Genomic DNA, 18,406 nt, shown 5'->3' with positions numbered 1-18,406 from the left:
AGAAAATTTATTTAAGTCAAGAAAATCTTGTTGTTTTGAGAAAATTCAGCCTCTTGCTCCAAAAAATTTAGTTCTTGATAGAAGTAAATTTTCTTGTCGTGATAAAATTTCTCTATTGCTCCAAAAAATCAAATATAAAGAAAGAAGTAAATTTTCATTAATATTTTTATTGATTAACATGTCAAATGGGAGGATCAAATAATATTTCATCATTTTTTTTTTCATTCAATATATGCATATATTTTGAAAAATTTAATATTACGAGATTAAAAATACATTGTAAAAAATCGGAATGAATTCGGAGTAAATCTTAATCCAAATTAAAATTTAATCCCTTTACTCGGAGTTTTGGTGTAAAGTAATTAAACAATTTACGTGTAAAGTGAATCCGAAGTTTTTTGAGCGGAGTTATTTTAGATTAATTTGGGATCAATTCCAGATTAAATTCAACTACTCCACAGAAAAAAAAGGTTCACTTGAGCACTGATAGAAGGATTTATTTGTATTAAATAATACTTGTTAATAGTTAACAAATCATTTATTAGAGACCACTTTTTGGTATTAAACAAATATTTCTTAATATTTAAAACGATTTGCTTGTATTTAATAAATCTGATATTCATTTATTAAATATTAATAAATCTTTTTAAATACTAAGAAATATTTGTTAAGGACTAAAAAATGGCTTCTAATAAATGATTTGTTAAATATTAAAAAATATTTTTAACTATAAACAAATCCTTCTATCAGTGAGCCAAGAAAATATTTTTCTTCCTAATTATTTTCTTGAGCGAAAAAAAAAATTTTTTTTGGCACAAGAAATTTCACTTATTCCAATAAGGGGGCGTCCATTAATTATGTGAGGTGTTCTAGGGGGGGAGTGGATCATGCTAAATCTTACCAAATCTCACTTAGGGGGAAGGGGGGGATCTTAACAAATATCACGTAATTTTTTCTCTAGCAGAAAACAGTGTAAAATTGCGTGAAAAAATATTTCTATAATAAAATATGGCCAAATTTGACACAATAGTGTTTGTCGTATTCTTCTGAACCCTGCAGAGCAGCAAAGTAGCGCTCGATTGTTTAATTTGATTATTGATCGATAGGATTCACTATTTTTTTAGGTATAGATTTCTTTAGAAATCTATCGGTGGTAGCCGGTCTCATGTCGTAATTTTAATACAATTTTGTCATAATATGTTTAATTATCTTCAATTTAAACTATTGTTCGTCGACTTTTAATACTTTTTTCAATTTATTTCGTAGTTGAGAAAATTCAAAAAAAATCAATAATAAATTAAATTTTAGCTTTTATCATCAAATGACTTTTATATGTAAAAAATCCTATTTTTTAGGTAGATGTCTTTAAATATCTATTTGCTGTAGTCAGTCTCATATCGTTATTTGCAAAAATATAATAAAAAATAAATTTTAGGACATTACGGCCTTTTAATAACGTGTTTTTTTCAATATTCAAACAAGAAATCTACCTATCCATTTCGGGTGTAGCCGAATGGCACTTTTTTTCTCAATAATCCAACCCGTTTACAGCCAAAACATAAATTTTGAATAATTTCGCGTGAGATTAGGGGAGGGGGGAGGGAGTTGAGGAAAATCTTACGAAATCTCATCAAGGGCGGAGGGGGGGTTAAAAAATTCTCAAAAATGCCTCACGTAATTTATGGACGCCCCCTAAAATTAATTTTCTTGCTTTAAGAAATACGTATCTTGATCCAAGAAAATTTATTTAAGTTAAGAAAATCTTGTTGTTTTGAGAAAATTTAGCCTCTTGCTCGAAAAAATTTAGTTCTTGGAAGAAGTAAATTTTCTTATCTTAAGAAAATTTCTCTCTTGCTCCAAAAAATTAAATATCTCGATAGAAGTAAATTTTCATTAATATTTTTATTGATCAACATGTCAAATGGGAAGATCAAATAATATTTCATCATTTTTTTTATTCAAAATGTCTAATTGTACGCTAAAATAATATAAAATGGGTATCAAATATTCAAGAGAAAAATTTTCTCGAGGTGAGAAAATTTTTTTTTCAGCTGAAGTAGGTGGCGCTGCTTCCCTAAAGTATCTAAAAATTTTGATCAAATATAAAAATTTATTGTATCCAGTATTTATGATAACTTGAATTAAGAAAAAATGACTTCCATCAAGAATAGAATTTCAAGAAAAATTTTTACTTCAAGAAATTTTTCTTTCTGTGTACGCTTTTTTGGTATTTAATCGTAAATTCTTTCTCAGAATACAATTATTTAGTTATAAAATTTTCTTGCCTTAAATTTTAAATTCTTGGTTCAGAAATTTTCACCTTCGGTCGGCAATTATTATCAATGTATACAAGATAATTTTATCTTCAGTCGGTAAAGATATTTTTTCAATTGATCATAATCATAAAAAATTAAATAAATTTTAGTTTTTCAAAGAAAAAAAAATTGTTGTCTATTTTAATCTAACAGAGGAGCTTTAATCAGGAGAAAGACTTTTTTGTTTATTACTCGTTTATTTAATTAAGATCCATAACGCTTCTACAAATCTATACTCAAATACTCAAACTTTTTTTTATTTCATTTTTTTTTTAGAATTTTATGTTTATAAAAATTTTTTAGCATGTTTTTGATAAATTTTTTCATAGAAATAGAATAGAATAGAAGAAAAATATTCAAAATTTTAAATATTAAAATTTTTATAAAATTGCCCTCATTTTTAATTACACACCAAGATTTTTATTTTTTTATACTGATTTCGAGAAAAAAAAGTTAAGATCTGATCATTAATTTTTTATTCAAAATAAATGTTCTTTCCAAGATAATTTTTTAGTAACCGATTGTCGTCAAGAATTTTTTCTCTTGAATTCTGATTTCTTGGCTCAAGACACCTGAACCTCGGTCGATAAATATTGTCACTTAATTCAAGGGAAAATTATCTTCAGTCGGTAAGTAAAAAAAAATTTTAAAACCGTAAAAAGTTCTCTAAAAATTGAAATTATTCCATTTTCATTCAAGAACTTTAGATTTTTGGTTTAATGAGTTGTCTTTTCATTTAAGTTAGCAAAAAGTCGTTTGAGATATATTTTTGAAGTACTTGATCGTTTTATAGGAATTAAAAATTTTTCTATTCCATTGTCTACTGTAAATAAAATAAATTAAATATAGAAATAAAAATCACCAGAAAATCAAAGAAAAAACCGGATAAGCTTAAATTAGTATTCTGTCAATAGTCTCGTGCCCACATATATTCGCTATGGAAATTAATATACATTATATTTTTTTATTTATTCCGGTCATCAATATTCAATGCGAGCTCTTTTAAATTATCCGTTTAGTATGCGTGACTACTTTTCCCATGTTTTTTTTTTGTCAATCAGAAGAATATAAATTTTAGTTTATCACTGCAGCTGGGCTCTATTATTTTTTATAAATAATTGATAAGTTCCAAAATACATTGATTTAAAAATCACAAGTATTTTACCATCGTAAGAACTGAATATAATTCTGATAAATAAAAATTTTAACACTAGACAGCGCATCAGCAAATAGTCGTATTACTGATGACGTCATTTTTTTCGGTTAGTTGTAAGTTTTTATTTTTTAAATCTGAATACCGTCTTCACGTTTAATTATTATTGTAATACATAAATAAATACAATTTTTATTAGAACAAAGTCGAATATAATTAATAACCAGTGGGTGCAGAGATTTATCCAACGAACGTATCTAATTGAAGATTTTTATTTACTAGATGACCTAAAAGTTTCTGTCGTTGATAATTTAGTCATAAAATATTAAAGATATTAAACAATAACTAGTTTCTTATACTTGTAAAATTGTTTATTGAATAAAATGATCCCGACATCATCACAGAAAAATTATTTTTATAAGAAAAATAATCTACAGTGTATAATTGTAACTACATGTAATCTCTAATATTTGTAAACAAAAATTTTTATAAATAAAAAAAATGTATTTAATTTTATAATCAGAATTTGATATGAGTATTGTAGAAATTAACTGGTTAATAATTAAAAAATAAATAAGGTAAAAGCCCCAATTATTGACGCTATAAGAGACAAAGTTATGATTACATTTTTTTTTAAGCAATCAAATATAAATATCGATGAATTTTGTTTGTGGTAATGTCTTCAGTAATGTTTTAACTAATCAATTTCTTTTTTTAAAATGATAATCAGTGATATTTACTAATTAATTTTAAATAATTAAATATATGATCTGGATATACCAATTATTGACGGGTTAAAAAACTGATTGATCTAATTATTGACGTACCGTAACCCCAATTATTGACGCCCCTACTGCACATGCGTCGAATCATTTGGTTATATTGTTATTTATCAAAAACTTGATATAAAGTAATCAATATTATTAAAGTTAATTAATAATAATTTCTATGAATGAATAATTATTATGAAAAATATAACAATTTATTTAAAAACTTATTTAACACTAAAACACGCCGAGTTATTTGACAGTTAAAAGCCTTGAATATAATCGCGTATATAACGTATTTTATACTTAAAAAAAAAAGGCGTCATAGGGACCGAGCCTCTAGACTGTCACGCCAACTGGTGACTTAAATGTACAAATTACGGGCAAAAGTTTTGAATTTTAACATGAGTTTCACTTTTTATTAATTTTTATCTTAATAAATTGATAGATTTTTGGCAGTATTTTTATCAATATAATTTAGTTATACTTTAAAGTATATAATTACACTGGACTGAAAGTGTAAAATAAATTAACCACTGAAATTTTGATGTTTTTCTCTGACTGGCTGTGGTTCGCGCTCGAAAAATGGTAGACAAATAACCTCGATAGAAGTGCAACTGGAGTGGGACATAACCTAGCGCTCATGTTTTCTCAGGTATTTAAATGTTTTTCTTCAACTAGATTCCATAAATATCTAGGTTCAAAAGTTTTTTCACAATTTCAATCATTTCTGCTTTGAATACGATCGGTTGTTACCCGTTAAAAACTGTAATTAATTATTTTTTCCTATTTTTCATTATTATTTCATTAACAATTGCAATATTTTTGCCCGTTTTTTGTGTAAATTTAACACCAGAGTGCGCCACTTCCGACAGATGTGCTGCCTCTACAGTTAGGGCTCGGTCCCTATAGCGCTGTCGACTGGCTGTCAATATGGGATTCACCATAAAAATTGTGAACTAGTTATTGACTCCCATTATTTAAATATCATAAAGCATACAATTAATTTCGATTATTTAATTTTATAAATATTTCATATATTGTTAATTAAAAAAAAAAATAGATCATATAATTACATGAAAAAATTAATTTAAACTCGGCAGTTAAAAAAAATGCTTTTCTAACCAAGTTGTTAAGAAAATAGACGCTCGTAAGCTGATTTGATGAACTGGTACTAACTTTATTTTTTTTTAATAATTAATATTTAATATTTTGAACTGAATGTGATTTTTTTCAATTTTTTAATTAATTAGAATTTGATAAAAATTTATTTGATCGTTATTCTTATTACAGATAATTTAATATATTTAAAAATAATTTAGGGTGTCAATATTTAGACCCCCGTCAATAATTGGGGCTTTTACCTTAGATATATTTTTGAAGCAAGTAAAATAATAGCCTGATTGAAAAAATGCGGTATTCTTACAAAAAGTTGGTATTATCTTGAATCAATTTTACCGGCCTCAGACCAAGACAAAAAATTTTTGGGTAAAATATATATATATATACCTAGTTTAAAAATAATAAAATTCTCGGTCGAAGAATTAAATTTTCTAATAGAGATTTTTTCGATCTCCATCCAAGAATTATAATTTTTTTAAATTAAGGAGATCCAAGTACCCTCCTAGTGTAAAGAATGTTAATAAAAAAATAATACGTAGAGATACTGTTGTTATGCATTTTAAAATTAATTTTTAAATTGATTAATAACATTTTTGAGGAAATATCCAAAAAATTTACTCATTCAATAATTATTAACATTTAATTGACTAATAAAAAATATAGGACTCTGAATTACCGGTATACACTTGACAATACCGCAAGAGTTCCTTAACCTTAAAATTTATTTATGTTTACTGTCTAACTATAATGACTAAGATCTTCTAACATTTAAAAAACCGCGGTTACTTTTGCTTTGGGCAACTGCCCTTGCAACTGCACTTGGCGGTGTTGCCAAGTCAAATACAAGACTTTAAAGAACGGAAGTTCCTTCACGGAAAAAAGTAAACTGTAATATTCACTCGGATTCCGGTTAATTTTTATGGTTTCAAACAGTAAAGCGGACATCGGGGTGGCAAAAATATAAATATTACAGAACTTAATGTAGAAAGTATAAAAGCCACAATTTATAATTTAATATCCAAAATAAGTGATTAGTAGCTGTCACTATAGTAAATAACCACTCTTTCATCTTAAAAAATTACAGTTTCAAACAGTAAAAATTGCCATTTCAATATACAGTCCATATTATGAGGAGAAGGGGAGCTCAGATGAAAGAGAAGGGAGTCTCACTCTGGGAGAATTCAACATTTGAAACAGTAAAAATTATACTTTTAAAATATACATTTTACCAGTCCAAGCAAGTCAATAATTACAGTTTGATTTTTAGCGTTGCATTTAAAATTTACCATTTTACTTTGTAAATATTGACGTTGCTTGTATTAGAAATTTACTAACTTTATTTTATACTTTTTACATATCATAAAATCATTTTTTAGGTACGAAATGATAAATATCAAAGTCTGAATACTTACTTATACTTTAACATTTTAGACATTTACATAGCGAATATTATTGTTTGAAATAGTATTTTCTTCCATGTAAATAGTAAATTGTAACGTTTAAATGGTAAATATTATAAAGTGAATAGTAAAATCACGATTTTACTGTTTGAAACGGTAATTTTTAGCAGTTGATCATTATTTATTATAAATCGACTGTTATTTATTACAGTTTACTTTTTTCCGTGTAAAGAACGGAAGTTCCTTGCGATTTTTCATAAAAAATATAAAATATCTCCGTAATACGTTCTGAAACCTACTTTTTTTATTGTTTTAATCGAAAGCTTATTATTTTTTCAATCAAATTCAATAAAAATAAAATTTTTTTTAAATCGTTAATTGCATTAAATTCTTAACCAAATACACGGCTGGTGGTATCTCCACTCACATGTAAAAATTACAATTTTCAAACCTAATTATTTCATTAAATATCTCGGAAACCTACTGTTTTTTAATTTTTTATTAATTATTAGGCTACGTAGATTGAATTTACAAATTTTCAGGAAGTTTTAAAAATTTTACTACTTCGCGTGGATTTCCTTAAGAGATATAAATATTTTTGAAATTGTAAAGAAAAACATTTATTTTTTTTTTTTTTTATTAACTTTGTAAATATTCGAAAATTAGTCAATTGTAAAATTTTTTCTACGCATCTGCAGTTTCCAATATTTGTTAGTAAGTTTTCACTCTGAAGCTTTGGAATAACTAAAAAAAATTCCGTTTATAATTCAATCGATCCAAAACTATTTAAAAATCAGAACAAGCGACGGCTTTTACCGGGTGGAATCTATAATCAATGATAACAGACATGAAGGGAAGAATCTCGATTCGTATGAACATATATACCTATAGAATGCGGGGGAATATTCAACATTCAGAGTATCTTGAAGCGCGAATTCTCCATATGATTTCCGCGAATCTAGAATTCGACTCTCGACCATCTGATGCTGATTTACCTCATCCTCATTCTTGTTCATTCTCATCCTCCTCTTCATTTTTTTATCAATTGTTAAAAATCTTTTTATTGCGAATCTTTTATCAATTCGCTATTACATTCTCGATTTTTCTTTTTTAAACCTCACATTTCTACAACTCAAACATCCATTTAAATATTATTATTTTTTTTCTGCAAAAAAAAAAATATATATTGAGTGCACGTTTAATTTGATTTATTGAATAATAATTAAAATTAGTGTACCATGATCTTTAATCGCGGTGAAATATCTGTCAATAATTTCCGAGCGTATTAATCGAGATATCACCGTATTCTGTACTATTGAATTTATTGTGAGTTAATTATGTTGATTAATACGACTCTAGAAATGATTAAAAAAAAAAAATCACGGTAAAAGATTCAAACATTTTAAAAAAAGTTATTCTCAGTCCAATAAATTGTTTTAGTGTTCCGTAGGAACACTAAAAAATTATTGAATGAAATAAAATAATTGATAGAAATTCAATAATTTTAAAGTAATAAATAAATATTTATTCTTCATAAAGAATCGAAATCTCTTAAGGAGGTTCGAGCGTAACTTATGAGTCAAAATAATGTTTGAATTTTTTTTTACTTTCAGTCTTCCCAATATTCGTAAAAATTCTTTATTTTAATTTAAAATAATTTTAATAATTTAATAATTGATAATTTCTATTTATTTAATAAAATAAAGTAATAAAATGACTTTCGTATTTATTAATTGCCGGATTAAATAAACAGATTTGGCAACAGCGCGTTCGATTATACTCCTTACAGAGACGTGGATGAGTGTGTGAGTTAAATATTTCTCTCTCTGTAACTATATTTCTATCTTTTTCTTTTTTCTCAGCTGTTGACGCGACGTTGCCAAATCTTAATCGAATAAATAGCTGACGATAAATGAGTCAAAAACATTAAATTAAATTTTAAATATTTTTATATTTTACAATGATCCAAGTTTCTTGTGTATAGTTTTTTATTCGTTAAAGTTGGGAGGTTAATATTGAAAAAAATAATTAAAGTCTCGACTAAAGTTTGTCCGCCATAAGAGCCCGTGTATAAGGAGATAAAAATGTGATTTTCGAAATTTAATATCTAAGTAACTGAACGGTGAATCTTTTTAAAATTTTCGGATTAGATAAATGACGTATTTATTTATACGTATACTTAATTTCAAAGTTTAAAGTTGGAAATTATTTTGCACACCTCATAGTGCGAAGCGCGTGAGGTTGTGCTTTATACTCGACTCGTCAAGATCAAGCAATTTTGTGATCTTTAAATGCCTATATCACAACCATATTACACTTATTCAATAATATAAGTAGATGTACACCGAAAAACACTTAAATTAAACCATCTTTTACTTTCTAAAATCATTTCATGCTGCTATTTTGAAAAAAAAAAACGTTTTGAAAATAATTTTCCGTGGACGTCCGCATGTCACCCCATTTTGGATGTACCAACGATTACTCCCGAACAAATTGATATTTCAAGACCGGACCTTTTTTATTAGTTTAAGAATTCGATGAACTGGGTCCGTATTTCATATCAGTGGCCTAGCTTATGTATTTTTTTTTTAAATTGAATTTTTATTAAAATTCACGGATACAACCGTACAAAGCCAAACGAACTTTTCTTATTTGTCACGTGAAAACTTTGGCGCCACTTGATCAAGCTAGCTTTTTTAGACTGCGTGCGCATATGACAAGAAAAAAGGGCGCCGATATTTAAAAAAAAAATAAAAAATACTCTGTAAGAAATTACTTAATTATAATTTTTTTTTTTAATTAATTATAAAATTAATTTTTTTCTTAAAAAATGATTGAGCGTTATGAGGCGTGCACTTTTGGATTTTCCAAACTTTTTCACATTAGATTCGCTCGAACCTCTTTAAATTAAGAATAAAATTTACTAAATTAAGATTTAAATATCAAGTTTTAGCAAAAATTTGTTGATTTTTTTTTTTCAGTAAAATCGGATATATTTTAATCGAATCTTAACTTCCACAATAAATTTATAATGAAACTGTTAATTGCTCTCTGTACTATAGTTGAAAAGTTTCAAGTTGCCAAGTATTTAAACTCTTCTACGGCAACTTGTAAGAGAATTCGATAATGAATAATGCATTAAGTATAAACCAGATCAAGTGGAATGAATTAATCATTATTTTTTTATTTTTGCCATTAATCACTTCTACAAATTTAGAAATTGCACGCCTCAGAAGCAAAGCGGATGAGGTAGTGCTCTACTCTCGCCTTACAAAAATCGAGTGATTTTTTGAACTAAAATTGTCTCTATTTATTTTCTATCGCACTTGTAGAATAATATTTGAACATAAATGTCATGGAAAAACACTAGTTTCAACACTCACGATATTTTTAAAAGATATTTCGCTTTTAAAATAAATAAAAAAAATGTTTAAAAAAATTATTCCGTGGACGTCCGTGTGTCTGATGTATGTATGGAAACTGGCGTGGTCACGATAACTGCCGAAAAACTTAACTGATCAAGTCCATTTTTTTTTATACGCTACAGTATTATCCAAAATTAAGTCCTTTCGCCGATCACAGTCTAATTCAATGTAGTTTAATTATAATTAGCCATAAAATAAAATCCACTTGTCCTTTGTACATCTATATCTATGTAAATAAGGTTTGTTTACAACACATGCGCAATACCCCGACTAGAAATTGTAGTGAGGAATGCCGAAGAATTAGTGAGGGGCAAGTTTGGCTTGCCTAAGTTAGGCAAGCCTAATTTGCGCCTTCTTAAATCCACGTTAGGCAAAACGAAGATTGGCATGCCAAATTTGCATGTAATTTGGGACATCTATGGCAAGCCGAACTTCGGCGAACCTTTGGAATGCCTGACTAGCTGGAAGTAACGATAACCAAAGATTTGCCGAAGTTTGGCTTGCCATAAATGTCCCTAATTACCTTTAAGTTTGGTAAACCGAACTTTCGTAAGCCTTTGGATTTTATAATTTCCTGCAAGTTAGGTATTCCAAACATTCGCCAAACTTCGTCTTACCATAGATGGCCCCAATTACTTTCAAGTTTGGCAAACCGAACTTCCGTAGACCTTTGGATTTTATAATTTTCCGCAAGTTAAGCATTCCAAACGTTTGACGAACTTCGGCGTTTCTTGCCAAAGTACTCTAAAACGGAGTGGGAGAAGATATTTGACTTTAAGTCTTTCCAAGGTTAAGCTTTTTAGTTCTATACATATAAAAGTGTGTATTCATGAAAGTATTGGTGTATTGTACATATAAACATGGTGTCTCATGTACCAGACTAGAAATTTCAGTGAGGCATATGCCGAAGAACCAATTCGGGGCAAACTTGGCTTGCCTAACTTAGGCTTGCCTAGGTTGTACCTCATAAAAACCAAGGTAGGCAGAACGAAATGTTTGGCTTGCCATATTTGAACGTAACTAGAAAAGTTTCATGGATCCCTTAAGTCTGATATATCATATGGGAACGTCGAACTGGTTTCAAGTAACGATAACCTGAGTTTTGCTAGTTTGGAGCGAACTTGGCTTTCCGAACTTAGGCTAGCCCAATTCGAATCTTATTTTTTTTAAATTAGGCAAGCCGAACATTGGTTGTGCTTATAAGTATCTTGAAGTAAGAGGTCGCTCATCATCGGCGTAGCGTCGCGGTATGGTATAGGGCCCTCGTGCGTCGGGTACCGTGTTCGAGTCTCGCGTTCGACATGTACGATTTTTAATAATTAATAATTACTAATTATAATTACTATTAAGGCGAATGTGAAGTAAAGTTAAGTGTTATGTGTGATTAGTGTATCTAACTCCTCCATCATCTCCTTCCCCCTTGACTTATCAAATCTACCAATCAAAAAAACCTCTTCACATTAAAAAACGCTCCAAAAAACAAAAAAAAAAAAATTACAGAAAAAATAAAATTAAATAATAAAAATAGTATTAAATAAAAGCAACAAAGAATTTGTTTTTTTTTTTTCATGAAATAATTAAAAAAATGTAGTCCTAAATTTAATATTTATACTTAAAATAGTAAAAGAAGATAAAAAAATAAGCATTTATTATTATGAATTTTCGCTTGATAATAAAAAAGCTAAAAATCAAGAAAGAATTAGATTTGGATTCTTCGTTGCGAACTTGGTTTCCAAACTGCAACCTAATCAGCAAGTAAAGTTAGGCTGAGCCTCGCAACTGCGTTACGTCCCAAACTTCGGCCTGGTTTGGATGCCTCACTTACTGCAAGTTTGGAATTCGGCATGCCTTACTTGCGCCAAATCACTGCCTCACTGAAATTTATAGTCGGGACCTTTCCTTTCTGGGTGGACAATGGCGCGAAAGATTTAAAAGTATTTGTATTTTATTTCAATCAATTTTATTATGGAAAATAAGATTATGAGGCATGTACTTTTGGATTTTCCAAACTTTCTTTAAATTACTATAACTCTTGAACAAGTCATTCTATTCTGACTTACTTGGCGGCATTCGGCGCAGTTTTTAGAATTAAAAAAGTATCTTTGATGGCTGGAGTTAATTAGTCAAATGTTTTGAAAGTTATTTAGAAAAGAACTCAAGAAGAAAGTTTTTATTTTTTGAATATCTTTAAAAAATTATAACAAGGTTATGAATTTTATGTGATGGAATAAGATATTTATCTAAAAATATTTCTATTCGGAACAAAATGGTGTAGCGCACTCGGATAAAATGTAATAAAATATTTTCCCTCAATGTTATTACCCGAAAAAACCTCAGATGTTGCTTTTATGAAAAGAACGAGTCGTAAAAAATCAGTGATGTATAGATTCAATTTTAAAAATTGAATTTTCCATATTTGAAAGCGTGTAAAAAAAAGTACAAGGTAGGGTGTAAGATTCTTTTTTAATTTGCAAGTTTCAGGTGGCTCTAAGACGACCACTCGAGTGTACTGAGATTGATTTCCACATCTTGTGTGTCATGTCATCGCAAAAGGACACTCGGCTTAAGAGACATCACAGACAAAAGCAAAAAAGTATATTAGAGAAAAAAAAACGAGATGAAGATTGAAATCCTTCACCCTTGGGAAATGTAGGAAACGTCTCGTCTTTTCCAGTTTCTTGATCGAGCTGGACATTCAGAGCTGGGAATTCCTTCAATCTAAGCCGTACCTTTGTCTTTTATTTTGGGTTTTTCTCTGATTTTCCTCTGCATCCTCAAGTGACTTGTATTAAGTAATAATGTCTCAAAATGACTCTTCTAGAAGTTTAATATACTTTTTTATTTTAAAAATGTCAATTGTTAGAATAATTTCGGAATGTTTTTTTTTATTTTCAATTATTGTAATACTCATTAAAATTCATTATTTTAATTTACAATAATAAATCATTTTTATTAATTTAATAAAATTTGGCAACAGTAAGTTGTTGGGCCTCCATAGATGGTATATATACACAGAAAAAAAGGTTCACTTGAGCCAAGAAAATATTTTTCTTTGTAATTATTTTCTTGAGCGAAAAAAAAATTTTTTTTTGACACAAGAAATTTCACTTATTCCAACAAAATTAATTCTCTTGCTTTAAGAAATACGTATCTTGATCCAAGAAAATTTATTTAAGTCAAGAAAATCATGTTGTTTTGAGGAAATTCAGCCTCTTGCTCCAAATAATTTAGTTCTTGATAGAAGTAAATTTTCTTGTCTTGAGAAAATTTCTCTCTTGCTCCAAAAAATTAAATATAAAGATAGAAATAAATTTTCATTAATATTTTTATTGATTAACATGTCAAATAGGAAGATCAAATAATATTTCATCATTTCTTTTCATTCAACATGTATAATTGCACGCTAAAATAATATAAAATGGGTATCAAATATTCAAGAGAAAAATTTTCTCGAGGTGAGAATAGTATATTACACTACAAGGGCAGAAAGTTTGAGATTCCTGCATTGTGCGCCATGATGCCCGAGGCGAAGCCGAGGGCATCATGGCGCGCAGTTCAGGGCTCTCAAACTTTCTGCCCGTGTGGTGTATACTATTTTTCTTTATTTTCGGCCGAAAGTACGCTGACTTACAAATCAATTAACGTTACAGTTAAATGTTCTTAGTATGTTGTCGATGCCCGCCCGATATTTGCGGCACGAGCGAAGCGAGTGCGGCTGGTCGGGGGCGGGCATCGACTTCATCTAAACAGACAAAAATAATAGTAGCTTTTTAAAATTAAATTAATTCAATTGAATAGTCTTATTTTTATTAATTTTTGATTACTCAAATACATTAAAATCATTAATTTTATCAGAATTTTAATTATTTCGAGTAATTTGTCAACTATTTTTAATTAATTATTGCATATTTTCTTTTTCATCACAACTATTACCAGTACATGAACTATAAGAATTATAAAAATTATTAATAATGAATGAAAAAAAATGATTCAATATTATTTGATCTTCCCATTGGACATGTTCGTCAATAAAAATATTAATGAAAATTTATTATTAAGATATTTAATTTTTTGGAGCAAAAGAAAAATTTTCTCAAGACAAGAAAATTTACTTCTGTCAAGAACTTAATTTTTGGAACAAGAGAGAAATTTTCTCAAAACAAGAAAATTTTCTTGATTTAAATAAATTGTCTTGGATCAAGACACGTATTTCTTGAAGCAAGGGAATTAATTTTGTTGGAATAAGTGAAATTTCTTGTGTCAAGAAAATAATTAGGAAGAAAAATATTTTCTTGGTTCAAGTGAACCTTTCTTTCTGTGTAAATATTTATCTGCAGACTTTTTAGGTAACGTATCTGTTCTTATAATTAGATTTGCTTCCGTATCGAAATTCCTTAAAATTTCCTTTTGATGATGATAACGCATTCATTTTTTAAAATTTTTATTATTTTTCACTCGATATAATTTTTTAGATTATAAATTTCAACACACAACGACATAAGAACCCACAAAAGCAATTTTAAGGTTAGGCCTGAGTGCACAATAAACCGCGTCAGCTCTGGTGAATACTTTTTTTTCGCTGCCTCGTACATCAATTCAGTGCACAACTAGTTTCTTCCAGCGCACTAGAGCAGCGCGCATGCGCGCCCCTACCAAAGCATAAATGTCGGTCTTTCTGATTCCCAACAGAAGTAGCAAGTACGTGCTTTCGGCCGTGAATAAAGAAAAATTTTTTTCTCAGCTGAAGTAGGTGGCGCTGCTTCCCTAAAGTATCTAAAAATCTTGATCAAATATAAAAATTGATTGTATCAAGTATTTATGATAATTTGAATTAAGAAAAAATTACTTCCACCAAGAATAGAATTTCAAGAAAAAGTTTTACTTCAGCCAAGACAACTTCGATGTTCCTTCAGGCACCCGAAAATTTTCTTGAGCCAAGAATTTTGTTCTTAAGTCAAGATATTTTTCTTAAATAATTAACGACAGCAATTGAATTTTTTTTTGTTTTCAATTCTTGTAATACTCATTAAAATTCATTATTTTAATTTATAATAATAGATTATTTTTATTAATTTAATAAAACGAAGTAAGAAAATGACTTCGATATTTTTGACTCGTACGGTTAAATAAAAAAATTTGGCAACAGCAAGTTGTTGTGCCTTCATAGTCGGTATATATACAAATTACATTGAATAAAGAATTTAATGTAATAATTCATCATTGTTAATAAATAATTTAAATTATTTTATGTATTTATTAAAGAACTAAAATTGTTCTTTTTAAAAAACATCAATTTTGAAAGTAAGGTCAGAAAATTAATTTCATATCTTTTTTCTCTTTCTAACAAAGTTTCTATCTCTTTATTTTTTCCCAGCTGTTCTTCTGACGTTGCCGAATCTTCGATAATAATTAACAATAAATAATTAAAAAAAGTTAATATTTAATTTAGGAAGTTTAAAATAATCTATATTATTAAGAGAATAAGCAAAATTTTGTGCCCAGTGTATTTATATGATAAAATAGGTTTTTATGGTTAAATTTGGTATCGTTGGAAAAGTCTTGACTTGGAATTGTGCTTTTTCATATCATTCTCACCGATAGTCAATTTATTCTGATAAGTATTTAGGCTGCTTTCGAAAATACTCTATCTCTAGATACATAATTAAGAAATGACCTTGTATCTTGTGAACTATTGACATTTTTAAAGATATAAGCTCACCCCGACTTAACACTCATCGAGACCTTTCATTTGAGTACCCATATCAATTTTTCATATATTTATATATATTATATATATGTATATATGAAAAATATATCAAAATGCATGTGGGTACTCAAATGAAAGCTCTTGATGAGTGTAACATCGGGATGAGCTTATTTCTTTAAGAACGTCAATAGTTAAAAAAGTACAGTACAATTTAACATAACTAAGAAACGACCTTGTATCTTGTGAACTATTGACATTTTTAAAGATATAAGCTCACCCCGACTTTACACTCATCGAGACCTTTCATTTGAGTACCCACATCATTTTTTCATATATTTATATATATTATATATATGTATATATGAAATATATATCAAAATGCATGTGGGTACTCAAATGAAAGCTCTTGATGAGTGTAATATCGGGATGAGCTTATTTCTTTAACAATGTCAATAGTTAAAAAAGTACAGTACAATTCAACATAACTAAGAAACGACCTTGTATCTTGTGAACTATTGACATTTTTAAAGATTTAAGCTCATCCTGACATCACACTCATTGAGACCTTTCATTTGAGTACCCACATCATTTTTTCATATATTTATATATAAGTATATATGAAATATATATCAAAATGCATGTGGGTACTCAAATGAAAGCTCTTGATGAGTGTAACATCGGGATGAGCTTATATCTTTAAAAACGTCAATAGTTAAGAAAGTATAGTGCAATTTAACGAAAGTAATTGTTAAATAACATTCATTAAATCGATTTTTGCGTTATTTTATAAATTGAAAATTCTTAAATAAATGTTACTTGTCCCATTTTGATAAATATTGAATATTAATTGTGTTTTATGGATCATGTAATACTCATATTCCGATACGGTCTAAATTTATTTTACTGTTACACCGGTTTAACACCGGATTTTTAACACCGCAAAAGAGCACCGCTACACCGGTGTTGATACACAGGTGTTACATAGCGGTGTTAAAATGAGTCCTTTTTTGAACACCGCTTTTTTTAAACTGTGTACGCTCAGTTACTATTTGTTAACCAACTGTAATTAATATCTATTGCGAATCCCGAAGTATCAAATAATCAAACAAAATATACATCGTATTCATTAAATAATATATAATGTATAAAAAATAAACGGTGGAATATGATACACAAAGCAAATGGATTGAATGATACGCGCCAGGCTTCAATTTTGTTAATGTCAAAGTACCCTGTCCACGCGTATGTACGCGTAAGCGGTGTTCGTTATCATAGCTTATCAATAATCCGATAGTCCTGTAGATCCTACATCGGCTCGGTGCATTTATTCATATTGATGCGCATACGTACTTTTGTGGGTGATATCATTACATCTCTGTATCACTGAAAACCGAATAGAAATTAACTCGCCGCTTTGACCTCTGTTTTTTATCTCTCGATGTTTGCGAGACCTACGTTTATTTTGTTTATCTAGGTATTTTGACTGGTCAAAGCTCAATGTATTATTTGGAGTGTATGCAATAAAAATAAACCGTGATTGGTTCCAAAAAAAAAATAGTTATTTTTATGAACGGAGAAAAATAACTTTCTAGTAAAAGTAATCTCTTGATAAAAAAATATAAAAAATTTGAATTTAGTAATTAGAGTTGCCGACATTTAACGAATTTTAATTTAAATTAGTTAAAAATATGTTTACGGCAAAAAATACGTATATTATCTATATTATTAAGGAGGTTTGAGCTTAACTTATGAGTCAAAATAATGTTTAAATTCTTTTTTAATTCCAGTCTTTCCAATATTCGTCAAAATTCTTTATTTGAATTTAAAATAATTTGAACAATTTAATAATTGATGATTTTTACTTATTTAATAAAATAAAGTAATAAAATGACTTTGGTATTTATTAATTGACGGATTAAATAAACAGATTTGGCAACAGCGCGTTTGATTATACTCCTTACAGAGACGTGGATGAGTGTGTGAGTTAAATATTTCTCTCTCTGTAACTATATTTCTATCCTTTTCTTTTTTCTCAGCTGTTAACGCGACGTTGCCAAATTTTTATTCGAATAAATAGCTGACGATAAACGAGTCAAAAACATTAAATTAAACTTTAAATATTTCAAAAATTATATCGGTAATGTCCCGGGTCGAAAAATTTTAACTGATTTTAAGCTAAATGATCTGCATTTGAACTTATTGATCTGTATTTGAACTTTTAAAAACATTTTCATCTGTATTTGATCTACTATTCAAATTATTTTTGATCTGTTTTAAGTCTCAATAACCTTTTAGTAAAATAATTGAGCAGCTATGAATATTTTATGCTGTTTCTAATCTGATGAGACTAAAAAGTTTTAAAAGTTTGATCGGTTTTTAGTCTAGTTAATTTGTAAATGGACTTAATGTTTTGTTTTTAAATTCAATATGAAATCTTATTCTGTTTTTGATCTATAATTTTTACTCTAAATGTTCGAAGGCCAAAAGTCGACTAAGATGGTGACTTATAATTTTTTT

At 28.3% G+C, this 18,406-nt stretch overlaps 1 protein-coding gene across 9 annotated transcripts in view; it reads right to left on the bottom strand.

Moving 5' to 3' along the window:
* Positions 1 to 18,406, bottom strand: part of LOC123264090 (fasciclin-1) — a 382,407-nt gene that overhangs the window by 130,209 nt on the left and 233,792 nt on the right. The gene's annotated exons all lie outside the window — the stretch shown is intronic.

Source organism: Cotesia glomerata, linkage group LG4 (genome assembly GCF_020080835.1).
Source record: "Cotesia glomerata isolate CgM1 linkage group LG4, MPM_Cglom_v2.3, whole genome shotgun sequence".
NCBI classification, from domain to species: Eukaryota; Metazoa; Arthropoda; class Insecta; order Hymenoptera; family Braconidae; genus Cotesia; species Cotesia glomerata.
Note: the sequence above shows the minus strand (reverse complement) of the source record. Positions and strands in the feature narration are given on the sequence as shown.